At 42.8% G+C, this 21,814-nt stretch overlaps 1 protein-coding gene across 2 annotated transcripts in view; it reads right to left on the reverse strand.

Annotated features, from left to right (window-relative positions):
• Positions 1 to 21,814, reverse strand: part of HS6ST2 (heparan sulfate 6-O-sulfotransferase 2) — a 272,524-nt gene that overhangs the window by 28,952 nt on the left and 221,758 nt on the right. The window lies entirely within an intron of this gene.

Here is a 21,814-nt window from a genome sequence, read left to right on the forward strand (position 1 = left end):
TATGCTATACTGTTTCTTTTAAAGAACTCATGGAGGGAGAAAGGGAGGAGTGAAGAGAGGGGAGAAGGGAGAGAAAAGAGAGGGAGAAAATACAAATGAGAGAATGAGAATAATGGGAAGAGTGTATGTGATTCTATGAAATTTAGAGTCTATTTTTCATTTGCTTCTTGCTTTTTGGTATCCTCCTCCTCCTCATGAATAGTATTTACTTTTTTCTGAAGAAATTTTTGTGCAGTAGTTTGGAAATCTAGCTTTGGCCTTTTGATAAAGGCAGTGATCAATCATTTGTCCCCAATATAACATCTTTAGAGGACACTTCCATTGTTCAGCTATCTCTCCATTGTTTTTTATGCATCTTTTCACAAAGCTAAATGGGTGGGAATTATTTACACATCAAATAAGTCATAGCTATTCTATACTCTATTAGAGGTTCTAGCCAGTGCAATAAGGCAAGAAAAAAAGGCATACATGTTGAAGAAGAAAAATAAAACTGCCTTTATTCACAGATGACATAATTGTCTGTGTAGAAAATCCAATGGACTCTTCAAAAAAGCTCCTGGAACTAATATGTGAGCTTAGCAAGTTTGCACAGCATAAAATCTATTTACTATTATACTTCTATATACTAGAAAGAAATAATTAATAGTTAAAATAAAAGGCTACTATTTATCATAGCCTCCAAAGTATGAAAAACTTAGGGATCTATCTGACAGAAGACAGGAAGAATATGCACACTGAAAACTACATTGCTGAATGTAATTAAAGATCTAAATAAATGGGGAGATAAACTATGTTCATGGTTAGTAAGACTCAATATTATTACAATGTCAGTTCTCCCCAAATTTGATATATATATATATATTCAACACTATCCCTGCCAAAATCTTAGCAGGTTTTGTTTTCTTTTCCCGGAAATGTACAGGCTGATGCTAAAATGCACATGGAAATGCAAAGGACCTAGAATATCCAAAACAACACTGAAAAGGAAGAATGAAGCTAGAAGACTCATACCATCTGATTTCAAAACTTATTATAAAGCTAGAGTAATCAAGATAGTGCAGAACTGGCATAAGGATAAAATATTGACCAATTAAGAATCTATCTATCTATCTATATCTATATCTATCTATCTATCTATATTTGTGTATATATGTCTATATATATATATAAAATTGATTTTCAATAAAGGTGCCAAGGTAGTTCAATGGAGAAAGGATATTCTTCTTGAGAAATGCTACTGGAACAACTAGATATGCATATGTTAAACAAAACAAAACTTTGATCCCTACCTTGCACCATGTGCAAAACTTAACTCAAATTGGATAACTGCCATAAATGGAAAACCAAAACTATAAAACATCTAGAAGAAAACATAAGCAAAAACCTTTGCAACTTTGGATTAGGCAAAGATTGCTGAGATACGTACCAAAAGCAACATCCAGAAAAGAAAAAAATGGTAAATTGGATTTCATCAAATTAAAAATTTCTACTCTACATTTAAATGCTCCAAACTCCAGATTTTTATTCAATGTTGGATTTACAGCAATTATTTGGAAAGCATGTCAGTTTTGCCCTGTGTTTCCATACTCTGTTAGTACTGCAAGCCATAGTGGGCCATGTTTAATTGGTTATATGTCTGAAAAACAACAGATTTGGCCTAGAGGCATTACAGGCTGCCGTTGATTTTGCCTCTGTAATTCCTTCAGCTCAAAAAGAGCTGGGCTGAGAGCTAAACATATTGGTGTATAAGGGCAGATGGAGTATTAAGAGATGGATAGATGAGGGGATGATGCAGGAAGGGAAGGAGGAGGAAGAAAGAGAGACAGAGAGAGAGAGAGAGATTTGTTACTTGGAGGAGTCCTGTCTACCATCACTCTTCCTTGCCTTCCTGGGCCTTCTCAAGAGAGAGGGAGAGGAGTGGAATTCCAGCCAGCACCTGGGAAACTTGAGCTCTACCAGAGAAATGCAAATGAGCATTCTTAACCATGTATGCCACAGAGGGGAAAAAAGAGCTATTGAGGACCCTTGTTCTAGAGAGCAGCATGTTGAGTCTGTGATTTTTGTGTGGCAGGCGATAAGGGAGAAAAATGGCTCCTGCTTTCTAAGGCTCCATTAGCAGAACACTTTTCTTTTTTTCAGTTGAAGTATAGTTGATTTACAATGTTGTATTAGTTTCTGGTGGACAGCAAAGTGATTCAGTCATACATATATATCCCCTTACATATTCTTTTTCATTATAGGTTATTACAAGGTACTGATGTACTTCACAGTAAGATCTTGTTGTTTATCTATTTTATATATAATAGTTTTGTATCTGTTAATCTCAAGGTCCTAATTTATCTCTCTTCCTCCATTTCCCCTTTGGTAAGTCTAAGTTTGTTTCCTATATCTATGAGTCTGTTTCTGGTAGAACACTCACTCTTCTTGACTAAGCTATAAGACCATGACCAACATGAACAGTCAGATGTTTTGGGGGAATTTATTATGTTAGCCAGTATACTCTACATCCTAACTATCACAGAGATACAGAGATGCATGTGTACCCACTTGGAAATATTTCCATGACTGGACTATTTCTTCCTGGATCCTCCAGTAATTTCTTGTCTCAATCTGTGGGCATTGTTTATGTATTGCCATTGTTTGTGTATTCTGCTTCTCCATTTCTGGAACTGGCAAAGCAGATAACCAGGCAAGCTGCACCAACCAGAACTCTTATTTGGTCAGAATCATACTGGCCAGGTCACAGTGTCCCCAGCCACAGTTTGTTGGCAGCTGAAGCAAGCATAATCATTAGTTGACATTTATTAAGCCCTTGTCGCATGCCAGGCTCTAGGTGACCCTTACTTGGATTATGATATTTCATCCTCACAATAGCCCAATGAGGTAGGTACAAAATTAGTCAGTGATAGAGCCAGGATTCAAGTCCAGGCCTATCTGACTTCAAAGCTGATGTCCTTTGAAATACACACGAGGCTGCATGATTACTTTATTTAAAGAGATCTTTGAACAGCCCCATGTTACAGCTGGTTAGCCTGAGGTGAAACCCCAAAACATGACAAACCTATGTGCCATTTACTCCTTGTTATTAAAAGTCCTTTTCAAATGTCTTATGCTACTTTCCTGCCTTATTAATGAGTGTACTTTCTGGGATAAGATTTGACTTTTTTTGTTGTGACCAAAGGTCTCTCACTATCCTGGATGGGGAATAATGGTGGATGGGGAATCAGTGCACATGTACTGATTCTCAGGCACATGCCCGTGGAAGTCGTTTTTAGGACTACAGTCTTACATGGGTTTATGTTTCTGTCATTTGTCTTTTTCTACAAAGGAGCAACTAAAGAGAGGGAAGGAGAGGGAGAGGGAGGTAGACAGAAAGAGAGAGAGAGATAGACAAAGAAATCAGTCAGTTTGGGGCTTTGGTTTTTCACAAGCCTTTGTGATATTAGACTTAGTCTAACAGCTGAACTAAGGCACTACTGACATCATCACATGAAACTACAGCGACTATTGGAAAAGTTTGAATGTTTGGCTGTATAATCGCTATGCTCACACAGCATATCACTATTTTGAAGTGAAAGTACACAAACACACACACTTTCACATGCAGGCAAAACTTGGGGTTTTAACGGTAATTGCTATCTACTGTCTTACCAAAAATACGTGGTTCTCAATGAAAGGAAACGATATAATCATGAAACCACGTTCTGCAGGACTTGGACTTCAGCAATGCACATGTAAACAACTGCATCTGAACATGAGACTGCACCACTCTGAATCCATACGGAATGAGCAAGAATCCACCTCTTCTTTCTAAAGCAGAAATGCTTTTCACTTGGCGCCTACACACCAAAAACAAAGGACCGTTGGTATGTTTAGCACATTTATGAAGTCACGTGCTCTCGACTGCTCTCATCGAGAGACTGCTGAATAGAGAAACAGGTCTGTTCGTTATGAGACAATTTTGGCAAAAACAGGCTGGAGTCAGTCTTCCCGTGACACGTGCTACGAGGGTCGGCTCTGGATAGATTTGTAAAGTGAGCAAGGTTTGACTTGACCATCTCATATTCCCTTTTGTATTTTTTCCCCTCCATTTTAGCCTCCCTCCTTCCCCCACCTTAATTCATTGAAGCCAACATTTAAGGAACTTAATTCAACATTTATGGTATCATTTCCCAGGCACTGTGCTGGGGTGCTCTTCCCTGGTACTGTAAAATTCATAGCCTTCACTAGTATTTGAAAGTTGACCTTGGTCCTTGTCTTTCCATAACCTGAGCCTATGTGAAAAATACCTCAGGCTGAGAGGATTGATTGATTTCCATCATCATCTGCAACTGCCTGCAATCTAATTTTTAAATTGATGCGTCTGAATGTTATACACACACACAAACACACCCCCAACACACACCCCCTCATCCTTGGTTGGCTGATTTGAGGGAGACTAGCTGTAGTAATCTACAAGTTCTCTTTCCTGCTTTCTTGATGAAGGGTTGTGTTAAAGGCTTGAGATAGCCCAACAATAGTATTGAGAAAGGGTGCCTGTCCAAACACAACTGGAATGATGTTATTTTGGAGAAAAAGTCAAGTGTTTGAAAAGTGTACACTATCTCCTTTCATCATCACTACTGCTACATTTTTTACATGGAGTGATTCTAATTTCTCCCCAAGTCTCCATTTTCACAGAGGCTGACAGAATCCACCCTCACTGGTATTGTGGTATACAAAGGGCATGGCATTCAGCTGAACATCCTGAGACCCGGCTCCAAGCTTCGTTTGGTGTGACTGGACAAAGTGTCTTGCTTTCTGGGAGCAGAACTACAGCATAAGTTGTAGCAGAAAGAGCATGGATTCTATGCTAGCCTCTGTTACTAATAAGTTGCATGACTCTGGGAAAGTGACTGACCCTTTTTGGGTCCTTATCTGCTTAGCAGAAGAGTTGGTCTCATGTGTGTGACAATGTACTGAAAATTTTCATAAAACGAAAAATTTTAACGGCTTCTTATGGCTACCATGTATGCTCAGCCTTGACAATTTAAGTGCTTGTTGGGAATAACCCAACAGATCAGCGAAAGGATTGACTGTGACTGTGGCCTGATGTGTCAGACAGAAGAACAGATCCACATTACCAGATGGAACCAAATGTGACGTTAAATATGGCGGCTGGGTCTGGTTGGTCTCCGCTCAACCTCTGCAAAACCTCTGCTTCCGGATCTCAGCAGGATGGCTCTGCAATTTTTTTTTTTCTGTCCTGTCAATTTGGCTCACCATTGGCATAGAAGAAACTGCGTGTACCTCCTTGAAAGTGACTGCCAGGGTAGTCTGGCTCTACTGCTCAGACATATCCCGTTCCGTCTGTTCCTCCCGGAAACAGAGGGCAGGCTACCCAGCTTCGGATCCAGGCAATGAAACAGAGCAAGCAGATCTGACATAACTCTCAAGCCGTAGGTTTCTAAATCTACTCAGCATGCTACGTGGCCTGGCAGTTGGCCCCAAATTGATTGAAGTTGGGGGAAAAACGCAGAATTGGCCATTTAGTTTCGGCTTTGACCTAATCCACAGTTCCAACTTGTTTTTATCAACATTAGAGGACTCTGCCCATGTTAGTGACTAATTTGTATGTTCCTCTTCTGTCCTAGCCTTAAGTGGAGAAAAGTAAATGGTTCAAGGGTCACTTCTCAGAAGCCTTCAGTGATATTCCCCCATGACGTCTTCCCCACCCAAACCCCGGCATTGCTTAGGGGCGACTATGTTGGCTCCAATAGCACCCTGTAACTGCCTCACTGTTAACACCACCTCGTCATCCTGTCTCTCCTCTACTAAGACTATGAGTTCCCTGAGGGCACCTGTTGTATCTTGTGTCTGTCTATGTGGCCCCAGGGTCTGGCACAATGGCACAAAGTAAAAGCTTGAAATATTTTAGTTATTATTACTGTTATGGGTGCTAAGGAATGGTTTTACCAAAATTATTCATTTGGAGACCCCATTTAGGCACACAGTATCCTCTCCAAGCCTCAATTTCCTCATTATAAAATGGAAATAATAATAGTGCCTACTTCACGAGCTTTTGGTGGGTGAGAATTCATGAGACAAAACAAGTGCCCCCTGGGACAGAGGCTGGCCCAGAGCCCTCCCTCAACACATATTAGTTGTTATTATTTTTAGCCATGATGTATATTTGAGGCAGCTTGACTTTCCTTCCAAAAAAAAGGAGACCAATTTCTTTTCAGAGAAGAAAGGAATATACCTTCTGTCTCCCAGCTTGTATCTGGCCGGAAAATAACAGAGAGGAAATCACAGGGAGGAGCTCTTAAAAACTGCTCTCTATCCCACTGTCACCAGGTCAAAAAACAGGAGAAAACCCAGCAGAACAGCGCTGACCCTCAATGCTGACTGTTGTGACAAGGCACCGTGGGGAAGAGCCCTGCGGGAGCAGAAATCCACCTACCCCTCTCCCTCACCACCACATAGTCCCAAACCAATGAAATAACTGCTCTCTCTGAACTATAGCTCATGTGCCTAAGACAGTGATAGACACTGCTCTAGAAAGTGTGAAAAAAAATGCCCCCAGATAGTCTCACCAGATTCATGGAAGGTCTGTACTGCTCCTGTTAACAAAAATATCCTTGAAAGGAGAAAATGTGCAGAGAAAGAATAATAATAATAATAATAATAATAATAATAAAAACCTCCTGCAAACTGATGGGAGAGAAGAGAAAGGAAACCTGAAAGACGTATCCCTGAAGAGACTACTGGATCTTGGAGAACTTTTTATTCTTCATTAATAATAAACAAAAAGAGTGAAGCATCGAAAAGAACTAGCTCAACCTGTGAGTCACGTACATGGCAGATAAAAGATGTCTAGCTCCGAAGGTGCGAAGAGGGAGGCCCTCACCGCGGCAGAAGCTTGGGAAGTGTCCAAATCCAGCGAGTGGGATGTAAGATCGTGTTTATCGACTTAAGAGTGGATTTATGCAGGCCTCCTACTGTTAACAGCCTGGGTATGGTAGCAGGTGTGCATTCTCTATGTCATCTTAACTCCAGTGCTCCCAGCGGCTCCTTCTGGGGTGCACACGGAGACTCTCCACTCAAAAGGTAAGAGACTGGGTTCCTGCAAAGCCGAAAGCAACAAAGCAATGCCCCTTTCAAAGCACAACAGTCATCACAAGCATCCCTAATTATACACCAGGGTCTAATCAACAGACACTGTGCCCTGCAGTTGTCAGCAGGACAGGTGTGTATCAGGTGCCTAGACAGGGCCTGGTGTTTCTGCAAGCCTGGAGTTCAAAGCCATTCTCCAATGCCGTCTCTGTTAACTGAGAGCGCATGGTGACGATGAACTGGGGCTAATTTGGAAACATTCCGCTGCTTGGGAATGTGTACATCAATTCCCTTCCTCCATAATTTATACGGTGTTTTGACTGTGGGGACTCCACGATAAATAACTGAAATGAGTTCTAACAGCTCTGAGATTTAGTCTTATGCCTTCACCACTGCTTTTTATATTTCTCTGAGATAGCCCACATTCAACTTTATATGTAAACCTGAAATGGTATTCAGAAGGAGAAGAGAAAATAAAAAGGCAGTCAACAGATCTTTCATTTTGGGAATAGAAAATAAGATCATATTCAAAGTGCAGCATTTATGGTCCAGTGCTGAATACCCACTGCATGACAATTACAAGTTCACCTTTCATGGCAAAGCCATGTAGTGACATAGCTTATTGCTAGATTGGAGTGTTTAGCATGATGAAGGCATCTTTCATCTTCTCCCAGATGCAGGCTGGGTGCTCCTTTGGGGCTGTACTTCTGCCCATCGCAATGCCCCCCAGCCCTGAGAGAGACAGCTTACAAGAGGACCCGAGTCATTTACCAGAGGGCTGCGGCCGCTTAGAAGGGGGAGCGCCTAACTGGAGGCAGGTTACCTCATGGGATCACACTGTTTCAGAGACTGCCATGCTCAGCTGAATCCAAAGGGAGAGTTCACCCAGTGTTGTTTTCTGGAATCAGCCAAAAGAGGTTAATCTAACATCACCAGTATTCAGCCAATATAACTATTGGCAATACCAAAAAGACAGTTTCAGGTTGGACATGGTACATGTTAGTCACTAGGAGAAGAACACATATGGTGTAAATCAGTGATATGGTTACAATGCAAATGTACTCAAACCAGGACATTTATGGAATGGTTTTCCAGATTCCTTTAAATCAGCGCAAAATCTTAGTGTACAGATCAAAGACTGATTTTCATAGATTTGGCAAATCATCAAATGATTGATCAGTGCTGCCGCATCTTCTTTCTTCAATTTATGAAACTCACAGTCCAAATCTTGCATCACTGTAAGTCCTTGCCCTTCACAATTAGCCCTAAAAGCTATTTCCCGAAGTCGTCTCCTGACTTCCCCATCCCTCTCCTCCCCTTTCTTTAGTCCTTCATGCACCCAATATCCCCGCCACATGCCTTACTCATTTAAATTCCCCAGTGAGCAGCCCACTGCGAAGCACACAGACGGCATTCCGCACATCTCTGAATGAGTATGAATGAATGACAAAATGAGGACAGCACATGGCTTTGCGATAGCTGTGTTAGATGCACGGGGGTACTTTTCACTTACTTCCCATTCTTAGGTGTGTTCCGGGCCTTTGTGGATGATGGCGAGTTGGCGCCTGGATTAATATTTGCAGAACCCCGTCTATCTTTACTATACCCACAGAAAGAATAGAAAAATATATACAACAATGACCACAGAGACAAAAAGAAATTAGTCATTTCATTTAAAGACTTTCAAGGTGCCTCTCTCTCTTTCTCTCTGGCCTGTCAACTTAGAGCATGATCTTATCCAGTGCTGCCCATCAAAGGTACTGAGAGTGGGAACCACTGGTCAAGTTCAAAGGCAGCTATTCTTTTGGTATTCAAAGCTGGAGCAGGTGCATAGCATTAATGACAGCACCACAGCCCTGGCCCCAAGGGAGGGTCTGGCCAAAAAAAAAAAAATGTATAAAAATAACTAGTCTTTACCATAAAATCCTTTCTTTCCAGTCTCTGGATTCTCTGTATTCCAAGTTCAGTTCTGAAGCTGCTGACTTTTTAGTGAAGTATGTGGAGGCCAAACGACTTCTAAAAGTCTTTGGGAGATACTATCGGATGAATTAATAATTTTCACTCATATTGTTAACATGGGAAGGCCGTGAATTCAGATATTCTTTCAGGAGAAGCACCACCTGCTTCATGAGTAATTGAATTTAAATCTCCACCTTCAATAACTCCACAGCTTATGTCAAACCCTGGAAACAATTACGAAATAAATCACTAGGAAGGTCTGCTTAATCTCATCAGGTTAATAAACGCAGACCAATTAATCACTAGAAGGTAAACAAAAAGGAATAATTGATTGGGGTCTTCTTGATTACTTTATTCTATTTTCTTTATCAAACTATTTTTACCATTATCTTCCATTCAGCTGCTCTGCCTTGAAATTATTACTTTACTTCATCCTCAGATTTCCATGGAAACCAATTCAAAGACTTTCTCGCCACTTGACGATGTGTGGAATTATTTATCCTGATTTCATCAGAGAGATTTTTTTTTTTTGCTAGTAAGATCGACGTCAGCATAACCTTTTATGAAAAGTGAAGGTAAAAAAGAAAAATGCATATCTTGGCTTTGAATGAGTATAATAGAGCCTTCCAAAGGCATAGAATATTGTCTCAGAGAGTGTCAAAGAGCTTTCTGGATATTTACGAATCTTTTAAATCCCTCAGAAATGGGTGCTTGCAAGTAGCTGTATTCAGATGTGAGGTGGGGTAAGGTGGGGGGGTCACAAAAGATATTCTGCCTAGCATCCATCAGCTTGAAGTGGCAACGTGGATGTGATTGGAACAAGAGATAATCGTAGTTTCTGGTGATTGCAAACGTAATGCTGATGTGTGTGGGCAAAGGGCTAATCAGACAGATAGCAGAAGTTCCCACAGGTAGAATTCAGTGTCCAGGAGAGCCAAAAAGCAGTTCTTCGCAGTGGGAGTCACCAAGGTGAGCCCCGAGCCTTCTGCTGGCATGGGTGACTCTGGAGAGAGTGGGCACACATTCTGTCCCAGAGGAGGTGTCAGGAGCCCGCTGAGACAAAGCACTGCGATTCCTGCACAGCATGGGGACCGTTTCCCTGTGTTGCTCACAGACTCACCAGCTCACAGGCTGCACCGGAGTTGGGGCTGAGGAACTCATGCAGCGCTGCCCCCCAACCCCCATCCATGCTGCCTTCCTAGCAAAGAACTCCATAACCGTCCCTGGGACCACACCAGCTAGCACCCTCATTCAGAACCAAGTTCAGAAACTAAATGATAATACCAAACAATTGGGCAAAAGACTGAAACCCAGAAGAATTCAAAACTGTCTCTTTCAGAAAGTTGGTGCAGTCTAATGCAGAGGATGAAATATGCTCTGTGTTGCAAAATTCAAGCAGGTCTCGATTTCCTTCCTCTACAGTCTGGCCACTGGCCACTGAGTCCGCCTCCTCCTAGCCCCTCACTGAAACAGGAGGCAGTGGGAAGCTTTGCTGGAAGATTTCTGAAACAAGGGATCTTTTTTTAATTCTTATTTTTTATTGATGTGTAGTCAGTTTACAATGTTAGTTTCATGTGTATAACAAAATGATTCAGCTACACACATATATGTACGTATATGAAACAAGGGATCTTTTGATCTTGTACACTACTAGGCTCAGAGTAGGTGGTCATTTAACACCCCCTCTCTCGAGTCACCAAGTTCAGGCATCCACGTTCTTTTGAATAAAAAAAATCCATTCCCACTGCTATATTTCCATGTCTGTGCCCAGGGTGCAAGGGTCCTTTATCATCTGCATGACAAGTGCCCCTGTTTAAGCTCAATGCAGGGCACCACAGGACATCAGGGAAAGCTGTCAGCTGGCTGTGGCAGCCTTATTTCAGTTAACTGCTCTAGAAGGGGTGGTCCTGGAGCAGTAGTCCTTTAAATGATAGGAAGAGAGACCCCTCTGACCTACTGCTAAAGCCTCTGAGTGCAGATCTGAGGGGAATGAACACAAAAGCTTTCTCAGAGAAAAATCACACACGGAAGGCGTGGCACCAAGAATGGGGTGAAAGTAATCGAATAACTCAGAATGTTTATTCCATGCAAATAGCAGATCCATTCCCAGCAGCAAAATGTTTCTCAGAGTTGGGGAGGGGCCAGCAGAACTGTGTCAGTCTTGGGTCCTAGAAGTTTAATTTTGTAGCTATACTGTTGTATATAGAAAGGCTTACACCGAGGGAAAAGAGTCATCCTTCCCCGACAAGTTTCCAGGCTGAGTAGGTAAGTCTGGACAAGATGCTCTAATTCTTACACTTTGAGCCAGAAAGACCCTGAGTTTTTCAGAAGTGCTCCATGAGAGAGAAAGGAAAAAAGAATCCTGCAACTGCAGACTGGGAGCCTCAGAGACTGGAAAAATGTGGGTTAAGGACCCAAAGATTAAGATGCTGTCATGGAACCTAGCCACGGAAAGAAACATCCCAGTAAGCCCAGGGACTGAGAGGCATAAGCTTTTCAGAGATGTGGATGATAATTTGGGGTATATGAGATTGGGGTTGCTGCCTGGAATTAGAGCTCGTTTCCAACCTACACATCGGAAACAGGCCCACCTCAGTTGTTATTACGTTGTCTGTCTCTAGACCACTCGGCAGCCTTCTTTCATCTCCTCTCTGGGCTGCAATCTTCAAGGCTAAAATGACAGAGGGCAGGAGTTCCGGCCTCTCCCTCATCTCAGGAGGAGCTGTCTTCTTCTGAGGATAAGATTCTTTCCTCCCTCCCAGGCCAGCTTCATCAAAAGCCTAGGAACACAATTCCAGGTGAGCTGCTGAGACGAAAATTTAATGAACACCAGGACTCCTTCTGTCTGCTTGGTCGGCTGTCTGTCTGCATGTATCAAGTAAGCCATTTTCCACAGGCTCCACAAATGTCTCCAACACCAGAAAAGTGGGCAAAACCCCCGAAACCTTGCCGTATTAGGCACATCGTATTCAGGTGGGAAAACTGACTCACCCAACTCTTCAGCATTTACAAAGTGTTTCTGATTGAATAATTTGACGCTGAAACGGCATCCAGCGTACTTAACCCAAAAAGGCAATCAGATTCACTCCAATCTGGATTTTTCTCTTAGGTCAGAGAGGTACTTGACGGAGAAGAACCTCGCAATTTCAAACACCCTCAACTCCCTTTCTTGATGGGTGGCGTACAGAAACTTCTGCATTTCCCATGGTACTTTGTAAGCTCTTTTTTGGAAATAATTCATCTCAGACCCATGAAAAATAGCTGTGCTGCTCTAACGACAACAGCAGTGAAGTTTGAAAAATTAATTTTCAGGGTCCTAGGAAATTGAAATAGTATTTCAGAAGAGAGAGTTGGGCTGTAATACTTATTGTCTACATATCTTTTATTTGGTACTTAGCATGTGGTGCTTGTCATGTTGTTTATATTTCATTGTTTATCTCCAACTAGCTCTTTTTTTAAAATTGAAGTATGGTTGATTTACAACGTTGTGTTAATTTCTGGTGTATGGCATAGTGATTCAGTTATACATATATATGTTTTCTATGTCTGTGAGTCTATTTCTGTTTTGTAAATAAGTTCATTTGTGTCCTTTCTTTTTTAGATTCCACATATAAGTGATATCATATGGCATTTTTCTTTCTCTTTCTGGCTCACTTTACTTAGAATGATAATCTCTAGGTCCATCCATGTTGCTGCAAATGGCAGTATTTCCAACTAGCTCTTAAGAGGGTGCTCCAAAAAATATCTGTTGAACAAATAAATGAAAAGGCTGCATTTTGGCTCAGTGGAAAGGAGTGCTGGGATTGATTATCGATGTCTGGCACCAGTGTGAGTGAAGGAAGGGATGACACACATTTCATATATTTTCTGTCCCTAAAGAAGAATGGTCTGGGAAAATTGGATTCCAGTCCCTGATGGTTGATCATCAGGTGGATCACAAAGACAGGTGAGCTTAGAAAGGATGCTCAAGCATGGTTGGCTAGTGCCGCTGGATGACAGAGTCTGTTGCATTTGTACAGCTTTTGGTGTTTTTCCAGCATGCGTTCTTGTAAGTGGTAACAGAGATGAAACTCAAGCTATCGTTAACAGGTTACTTCAAGTCTCTCTGGGGAAATGGTAGCTACTCTTTGCTCCCTAGAAATGACTGTCAGCTCCTTAAAGCTGCCAGGATATGGAAATGTACTTAAAAATATAGACTCTACCAGGGATAGAAGCTCATCTAATCTGCTCCCCAACAGGTGCTTGAGTCCCCTCGACAACACATCAATCCACCAAGTGGTTGTCTTTGAAGGCTTTTAAATCACGATTGCTTCCCCGTGAAAGCCTGCTTTTCTCTTTTCTAAGAGGCTCACATGTCTGAAGTATTTTTCCTCTTGTTCTGTGACTGAACTAGACAGCTCTTCAAATATTGATTTCCTTTAATTAGAGCTGATGAGTCTTCTTTATTTCATTTTTCTGTCTTGCTAGGTTATATCCTATGTGCTTTTCTTTCTTTGCTCCAAACTGTTTCATTTTCTTCTACCCACGTCTACACAAGAGTCCATGCCGCTTGAAGCATCCTGGTCCCAGGCTCTGTGATTCCTCTTAATCATCAAGCAAAGAAAGTTCCATCCACTGAAATGTGCTTTCCTTTCGCGTCCTTCCCTAGTTTCCCTTTGCTTAACTGTGGATGATGACTGAGGGTATTTAAAGGAGAAGAGAAAAGCTCATCTTCATTGCGATGAAGCCCAGTATGGCTTGGATCTCTCTGAAACAACCTCAGATGTTCAAAGCATTTACTCAGGAATCTTGAGTTCTAATCTTGGCTGCCAGCAAGGCATATAACTTCCTTCTGTCTGAGGATTCTCATCTCTAAAGCAGAGGGCATTCAACTGATCAGGTAAACCATTCACACAGAAGCTCACAATTACTTTGTAATTGCAGCGTTCTTGGGAAAGGCAGCTGGGACCCTCGCGTTATCTTGCCCTCTCCCCTTCCATTAACTTTTCACTCTAACAACTCACCCCAGGGCATCGGGAATGGGAGCAGTGAGCGTATTGATTATTGTTGCTGTTTTGCTCTTTTCACCCCCTGGCACATGCCGTTTTTGCCCAGGGAAGGCGGTCACATCCCTGAATGCCTCATTGGGGTCAAGAAAGAACACAAGTCAGTTCCTAAATTATATTATTTTCCCATTTCGGCTGGCTATTCACTTATGTCTTTACCAAGAGCTTGGATGTTGGCTACAGACTAGCAGAGGCCACTAGAACTGTATCTTAGCACTAAAGCGGTCACATCTAGCCCTGAACTCCTCCATCCAATGGGGGATTGAGAAGCAAAAAAAAAAATTGTAGTTCTGGTATAGGAAAACAGAGGTGCCAGTGAAAGAGACACACCAGTTGGGAGAGGGACCTGGACTCGAAGAGAAGGTGATGGATTTGTTCGGGAGCACAGCGAGTTGGGGTGTTGATGGATGGTGTCCAGCAGGCAGTTAGAGAGACAGCACTGAAGCTCAGGAAGCAAGACAGGGTCAGACGTACAGTCAGTGCTCCGAAGTGGGAGTCAAAGCTGTGAGATCAGCAGGGACTCTGATGGGACAGTGATCCGTTGTGATGAACGAGTGGATGTTTTGGGCGGGGGACAGCCTGTGCTGGCATCTGCTTTCTTCTACTCCAGTTTATGATGATTTACAAGTGGGTTACAAGCCTTATATCCCAGAGTCCGAAGTCAGAGAGCCTGAGCCAAAGAACTTAGCCGTGCAGAGTTCAATGCTAAGGTTAGTGAGGGAAAGTGCAGGCCTCAAGCCTTTTGCAGGCCAGTGACTATTTTCATCCCATGCCCACAGCCTTCTTCTCCCCATCCTCCTCGCCCGGCCAGATTGCTTACAGGGAGTATCGCAAAGTACATTGCCCACTGCTGCTGTCACTTTGGTGTCTGGAAGGCAGCCTGGTGGAGAAGCAAGCATGAGCTTTAAACTCTGGCTTCCCTGGAAGCTAACATCCCTTCCTTTTTGCTCCACTTTTCCAAGGACTAACCATATGTCGGGGGCTGTAGCTCCGATCATGCTAAAATCCACTCCTATTTTTCGGCATAATTCCCTTTCCTTCTCCCGTTCTCAGTCTTTGCACCCACCAGCTGGCACCCCAAGTCACCCTGCCCGAGCATCCTGAGTAGTACAAGGATGACACAACTAGTAAATTCACCCCAGCCGGGGGGAGGGATCTGCCTGCCTGGGAGCCAATCGAGGGCTTTGCCCCTGAGAGCTAAAGTATCCCAGGCTTCCTGAGTGGAGCTGAGTTCAGGAGGGCAGTGTTGCAGCGTTTAAGGAAATTGGCCATTACCTTTCCCAAACTGAGGCAAGCCTTGGCCTTTAGCTCTCGGTCTGTACTTAACCTCTCAGTTTCCTCATCTGCTCGTTCTACTTCTTAATGCCACAGCATAGTTTCGAAAATTATAAAACATTAAAGAATGGATTCACTGAAAAACCTTGTGTCTTTTCTGTGTGCCCTTCATGGAGCTGGGCCCTAGGGGTGCATGGATAAGTGGAACAAAGTTCCGGCCCTCAGGCAGCCCAAAGGCACGGCAGGAGGCGAGCATGTTCACAGAAAGAAAACAACACCATGTGCCAAATGGGACAAAGCAAGTGTGAAAGGGACTAGGGAAATAAACCAGGGAGCAACCGCCTATGCTTAGGGCCATCAGGGTAAAGCTGAATTACTATTATGAAAATGATGATTTTTTGATTTGCATTAAAAATTATAAATCAGAAAATAAAACCTAGGTTATGAGAATTTTCACAAAATAGAATGAAATTATGCCTTTCATTAGTCTGAAACACATCTCCCGACAGTGGCTCATAGACGTCATCAGACATCAGAGTCTCCTGGAGAACTTGTGAAACAGCTAGCTGGGCTCTACCCCCAGCGTCTCTGATTCAGCAGTTCTAGGAAGTGGGGCTGGAACTCACACGTCTACCAAGTTCCCAGGTGAGGCGGATGCTGCCGGGCTGGGGCGCACACTTGGAGAACCACTGCCTCACAAGAAGTGCCCAGCCACCCTCAGGGGCAACTGAGGGATCTCAATCCGCCACATCCATGGCCCTGGCTTTCTAGACAACACACTTAGAACGTGCTGGATGAAATGCGTCCCCCTGGACTGCTCCAGAGTCCGGAAAGAGGCGGAAGCAAAGGGCTGCCAACACCAATCTCTGGAGAAGCTCCTCTTTCCCGAGGAAGCGGCACTTACTGCGAACACCACAGAGTGGAGCTCAGACAGGTGAGACAAAAATTGGATCTGACAGCATTAATTGAGCTTGAAGTTCTATTTACTGAAAATGATCTGGCATAATGAAAAATTCACAACTGGAGCCTAGTGGATGAACATTAGACATTAGGGAGTCCCCAGAGTAAGCCAGAAAAGTCTCAGTGAACTTTTAGGAAAAGCCAGAGAGGCCACCTGCTGTGGCAGGGATTAGCACACTGAGAAAAAAGAAGACTAAGTTGTTGTGCTTGGAAGTACGATTCTGACTTTATACTTCAGAATGACATGAACCCAGGGTGTCAGGGGCGGGGAGGGGGCAGGAACTGATCATTTATTCATTTCCTTTTCTCTTTGTTTTTACTTCCTACTAAGTATGTTCTTAGGGGATTTTCAAGAACGTCCACTCTGCCTGCACACTATTTATTAAATTCTTTGATGATGAAGGCAAATTGTGTTCCTATCTGTTCATAAAGTTTCTGAGAACATCTGTCCTATAGGTTTCCAGCACCTGCTGACTGACAAGCATCCTGATAAATTTGGCTTCTAACATACGTTTGTTGAATTGAACAGACTGACTAACGCATATTAGCTTAGAGGTTTAATAACAGAGTCATGTGCCTTTGGTTTTTTTTGTTCAAATGACTATGCCAGACCACACTGTATGCCTAAAAAAGGAGACAGCCTACCACAGTGCCATTTCTGGGTCCCAATGCTCACAAATAGGAAACTTTTCATAGAATAAAACCAGTGGTCAGCCACTTTGGGGAACGGCTTTGCCAATGAACTGAAGGCAACTCTGAAGTTGTGGAAAGAGCGTGGGCACCAGAAGCAAGCAGAACTGGGTCACACTCTATAATAGCTGGAGAATCTTGAACAAGTTGGGTGATGGAGGCGGGGTAGGTCCTGCCTAACCAAGGTCTCTGGTCTTAATGCTGGGGACTCAGGGCACCAATTCTCTAGCTACATGTTGGTGTCCAAAGCCAGGAGCATTCAACTGTATTTCTGTTGCTGAACTCCACATCTTCAGTGCTTTCTAAGGGAGTGAATGTATTCAAGATTTGAAAATGCAGCTGGCTCCTTACAAATAAAGTAGAAGGGCCAGGTCAACAAGGTGTTGACAATGCTTTTTGGGGCAGTAAGGAAAGAAAAGTTCTCTCAGCTATGCTCCCGTGGTCTCTTAACAGCACTGAGCTTCTAAACCGGAGGTTTTCACACTTTTCATTTATTTTAAGAGGCACAGTTAAAACTTGAAAATATTTTCATTTTCAAACTGCTCAAGCATCATGCCTTCACATATCAACTGCCTGTCTGAATGGATGCTGTTTCTAGGTCGGGGCTCCTCTGCGAACATTATCTGCCCCACGATGCGTGGAGATTACTTCTACTTCCCTTTTCTGAATGAAACCCAATAATCCGCTTCTTTCTGTTGTTTTCCAATTTGAAAATCTGAGCATTGTTTTACTGTGTATGTTCATGGAAGATTAAAATACTGAAAATTCATGGAAACAAAACAAATCTTGTTCTGTCTCACCCATTAATCACTGGTAAATGCTAGGCCCTTGTATAATTTATAACAATATACTTCTTTCCACGATTATGAGTTTTTAATGACAGTCTAGTCTAACACAGAACACTTAGCTAAGCCAAATATTAAGGCTCTTTATTGACTCTATCCTGCCCCAGGCAAGGGAAAGACTCAGAAATAGGGAGCTAAAAGGGTCCTTAGTGATAGGAAAGTGAGGTCCAGAGAAGAGAATGGATGTATCTAAGGGAGGCATCCAAGGATGGATGGAGTTAATGACAGAACTTGGCTGGCAACTAGCAAACAGGGCCAGAGCCCCACAGAATACAGAAGAAGGCAGGAAGGTTTGGAACCAAAGAAGAGGTAACATGAATGAACTGTGGCTCCATTTGCCAAAATAAGTAGGTCAGGAAGTGGGGGGGGGGGCTTTAGAAGGAGGCTAGTTTGCAGAAGGAGATGAGAGGTTCAGTTTGGGGTTATGTTGAGTTTTATGCACCTGTGGGACACGAACTGAGAATGCGATATATGGATGCAAAGCTTAGCTACAGACAGACATCTCAGCTGAAGAGAGGATACAGGGAGAGTGTGTTGGATGAGGAAAGAAGAGTCTGGGAAGAAGATGAAGAAGGACAAGCAAGAGTGGAGCAAGGGGGCTCACGTGAGCCCAGGGAGAAAGCTGGATCTGGGAGCATGAATACCGCAATCATAAGAGACTCCTCTGCTGATTGTAAGATGGTTTCCTGTCTTGGGTTTCCAACAGCTACATGTTGCTTTCTCCTAGCGCGTTTTTCTGATTAGCTGTGGTATTTCATCAGTCATGCTGGCGTTTGTCATGCCAAGAGTGTTTGATAGAGGATAAGGCTTCTTGATCACAAGAAACCTGTTCTCATCAATTCCTGGAAAAGACAATCTGAAGTATGCTGAAGGAAGCATCCTGGGCCATACAAATCCATAATTACAGGCTTCTGATATTATTTTTTCAGTCTGGCCTGATTTATTGAAACAAAGGTCAATAAAACAAGAGACTGTTTTGGTGCCTAAACAAGATGAAACAATGATACTAACGTTTATGCAAATATGGTTATAATCTCCCAAAGAAAGAACTAGTCTGCTTTTCATTATTGTGCCTGTTGTTTGCTTCCTCTATTATGTACAAAATCAGAAACGGGCCTTACTGCTCTCCCCCGACTTTAAAACTTTCAGAAAATCTTGGCTCTGGAATAATCAGAATTCAAGTCAGCCGTATGCCAAGACCCACTTGCTGGGCACTTGGGAAGTTCTGGGCTTCCTGAGAGACAAGATCTCATCTCTGTCACCTCTTATAAGATAGGTTCTGTGCATCAAAATAATGGCCCTCAGGTGCTCCCCAGCCACTAAACAACTTCCTATTAATAAATTCTTTAAACTGGGTGTCCCTACATTTCTCTAGCGCAAACACTGAAATCACAATGCAAGATCTCACTGTCTGGGAGTACTTCTTGGCTTAAGGAAAATGGAGACTGGAGAGAGAGAAAACTACAGTGATAAAAATGTGAAAGGCACAAACGAAACTCATCACCATGAAAGTCTAAGTGAAATAAAGAACAAAGTTCTTGTGAAAAATGTCCTCATTACTGGCAGGGAGCAGATCCTACTATGCGAAGACCCTGCCCTCAACCTATGTGAGAAAATGACTGCTCTCTGTTATTGACGCTGTCTATGAGGGATGCCCTGAATGTTAAACCATATTAAATCACTTCCAGATCCCTCACAACCGGGGATAGATGGGTCAGGACATCCCAGCGATGAGTTGTAAAGAATGACTCTGTGTGAGAGAGGCAGATAACTTAAGCTGCGAAGGGCTAGAACCTTCACTGGGGCTCAAGAATGTCAGTTCATCATTATGCCCTTGGGAAGTAGACCAGTTCTTCAGGGCGCATCTGGAAGGAGTTGGGGAGGGGCAGGCGGGAAATCAGGAAGTAACGTGGAAGATTCCAACCAGGGAAAGCAGAGTTGACATTTCAAGGGAAACAAGATGGTATTTATCTTGGGGAAACCCAGAACCGGGAGGAGAGGCACTCAGATAGAGGCATACAAGGGATATAAACCATTCTTTGTGGTTCAGGAGCAAAAGAAATGTGCTTTTAAAAGCTGTTCAATGCTTCTCCTGGGATTCTTAGAACGATGGCTTTTGTGAACCCCATCTACTCTATGCTAATTGTTTTCCTTTTTGTTTTTCTCAGCATGGTTTCAGTCTCAGCTTGTCTAGGGCTTATGGGAGGGCAGTTCAGCATTAAAGTTCCAGAAACTCAAGAGGGAGCTGAAACCCCAGAGGGGAAGTGTGACCCTCTTACTATTGAAAAGTTTTGCCCTTGTTTCTTCCTTTGAATTTCCCGTAGGGGCTCCTGCTCCACTCAGCCCTTGGAGGCCTGGGTAGGACTTTTGTTTAAATTAAGGGGACGTGTCCTTTACCACCTGCTTGCCAGGATGTCAAACTCAGCCAGACTTTGTCAAGGCACATTGTCCAACTGCCCATGGCTCTAAAGAAAGGTCATCCATGGCCTGTGTGAGACCATGAACTCCAGCGAGCCAACAACTTGGAGGCCTAGGCCCTGACCCATCCAATTTTGGTTTCTGGGCACATTACAGAGTCTTTTTTTTTCTCCTGGACAACATCTCTTCTGGAGCAGAATGTCCCCTTCAAAAAATGAGCAGTTAGAGCAGAGTCAATTTTTAATTCTGTCAAGTGATGGCCACAAACTGAAAGTCAAGTAAAGTAGCAATGAAGGCTATCCTATCAGCAGTCATTGCCCGCAGGTCAGCAGTCTGCGTGCTGAAAGGTTCTGGTCTAAGTGGAAATTTCCTTCTTGGCAGTTCTATAAAACTGGGTCTAGAGATAAGAATAAATACAGAGAGGTTCATGCTACTCTATGCACCCCACCACTTTTTCTGATATTTGGAGGCATCTAGAAATTACAATGAAAAATTTATACAGGGAAAAAGCATCAAATCTAGTGTGAAAAGAGGGGCTGTGACTAACAGAAACATAGCGTATTGCAAGGAGCACAAGGTCAGAGCTAGGAGCACGGGCCAGGGAGAATGTAGTGGGTGTTGGACCGTCACAGGCTGGGCCACTGAAGTACTTGCTGTAATTTACAATCCACCATGACCCCAAAAGAGAGGTAGCTTATCCTAAAGCACACCTATAATGTGACCCTAGGGAAAAAAAATGAGATCAATAAAAATATTTTTTAAAGGGAAAAGACTTGTTCTCAAAAGCTTGGCCTGCAGGATTACTGAAATTGAGTGCCAGAGTTAGCTCTGAATTTCCTAGCAACCAAGGCCACAAGGGAGACAAGCTGGGTAAGAGCGCTCTCAACTTGTGAGAAAAAGGAAGGCCTCATTTTGTCAGGAGAGTCAAAAGTATCCCTGGTGCTGGGTCTAAGAAGCACAGATTTTTCTGGACATGCAACAGCATTCTCCACAGGATAGTGTCTTTTTTTTTTTAATCTAAGTATAGTCGCTTTACAATGTTGAGTTAATTTCTGGTATACAGCATAGTGATTCAGTTATACATATATATATATGTATATATATATATATATATTGTTTTTCATTATAGGCCATTACAAGGTATTGAATAGAGTTCCCTGTGTTATACAGTAGGACCTTGTCATTTATCTACTTTATGTATAGTAGTTAGTGTGTATATATATATATATATACACACTTTTAAAAAAATTGAGTGGCATATAATTTCCACACTACAAAAATTCATCCATGTTTAGCAGCTGAAGACACCCCATTAGAAGGTAAGCCAGTGGCAACAACCTGCAGGCAGCTAAGCTAATGTGGTGTAGGTGCAGCCTTCCTGGTGATCTAAGCTGATACTGGGGAAGAGGGTGGAAATCCTACAGGCATGCATTTGAACAAGGACCCTAAACAAATGATTCCCCAAACCACCCGCTCATTGGACTTCAGAAAGGATTGATCCCATTGGGTCGTCTTGTGTCAGTGGCC

The sequence above is a fragment of the Camelus bactrianus genome, chromosome X (genome assembly GCF_048773025.1).
Source record: "Camelus bactrianus isolate YW-2024 breed Bactrian camel chromosome X, ASM4877302v1, whole genome shotgun sequence".
In the NCBI taxonomy this organism is placed as follows: Eukaryota; Metazoa; Chordata; class Mammalia; order Artiodactyla; family Camelidae; genus Camelus; species Camelus bactrianus.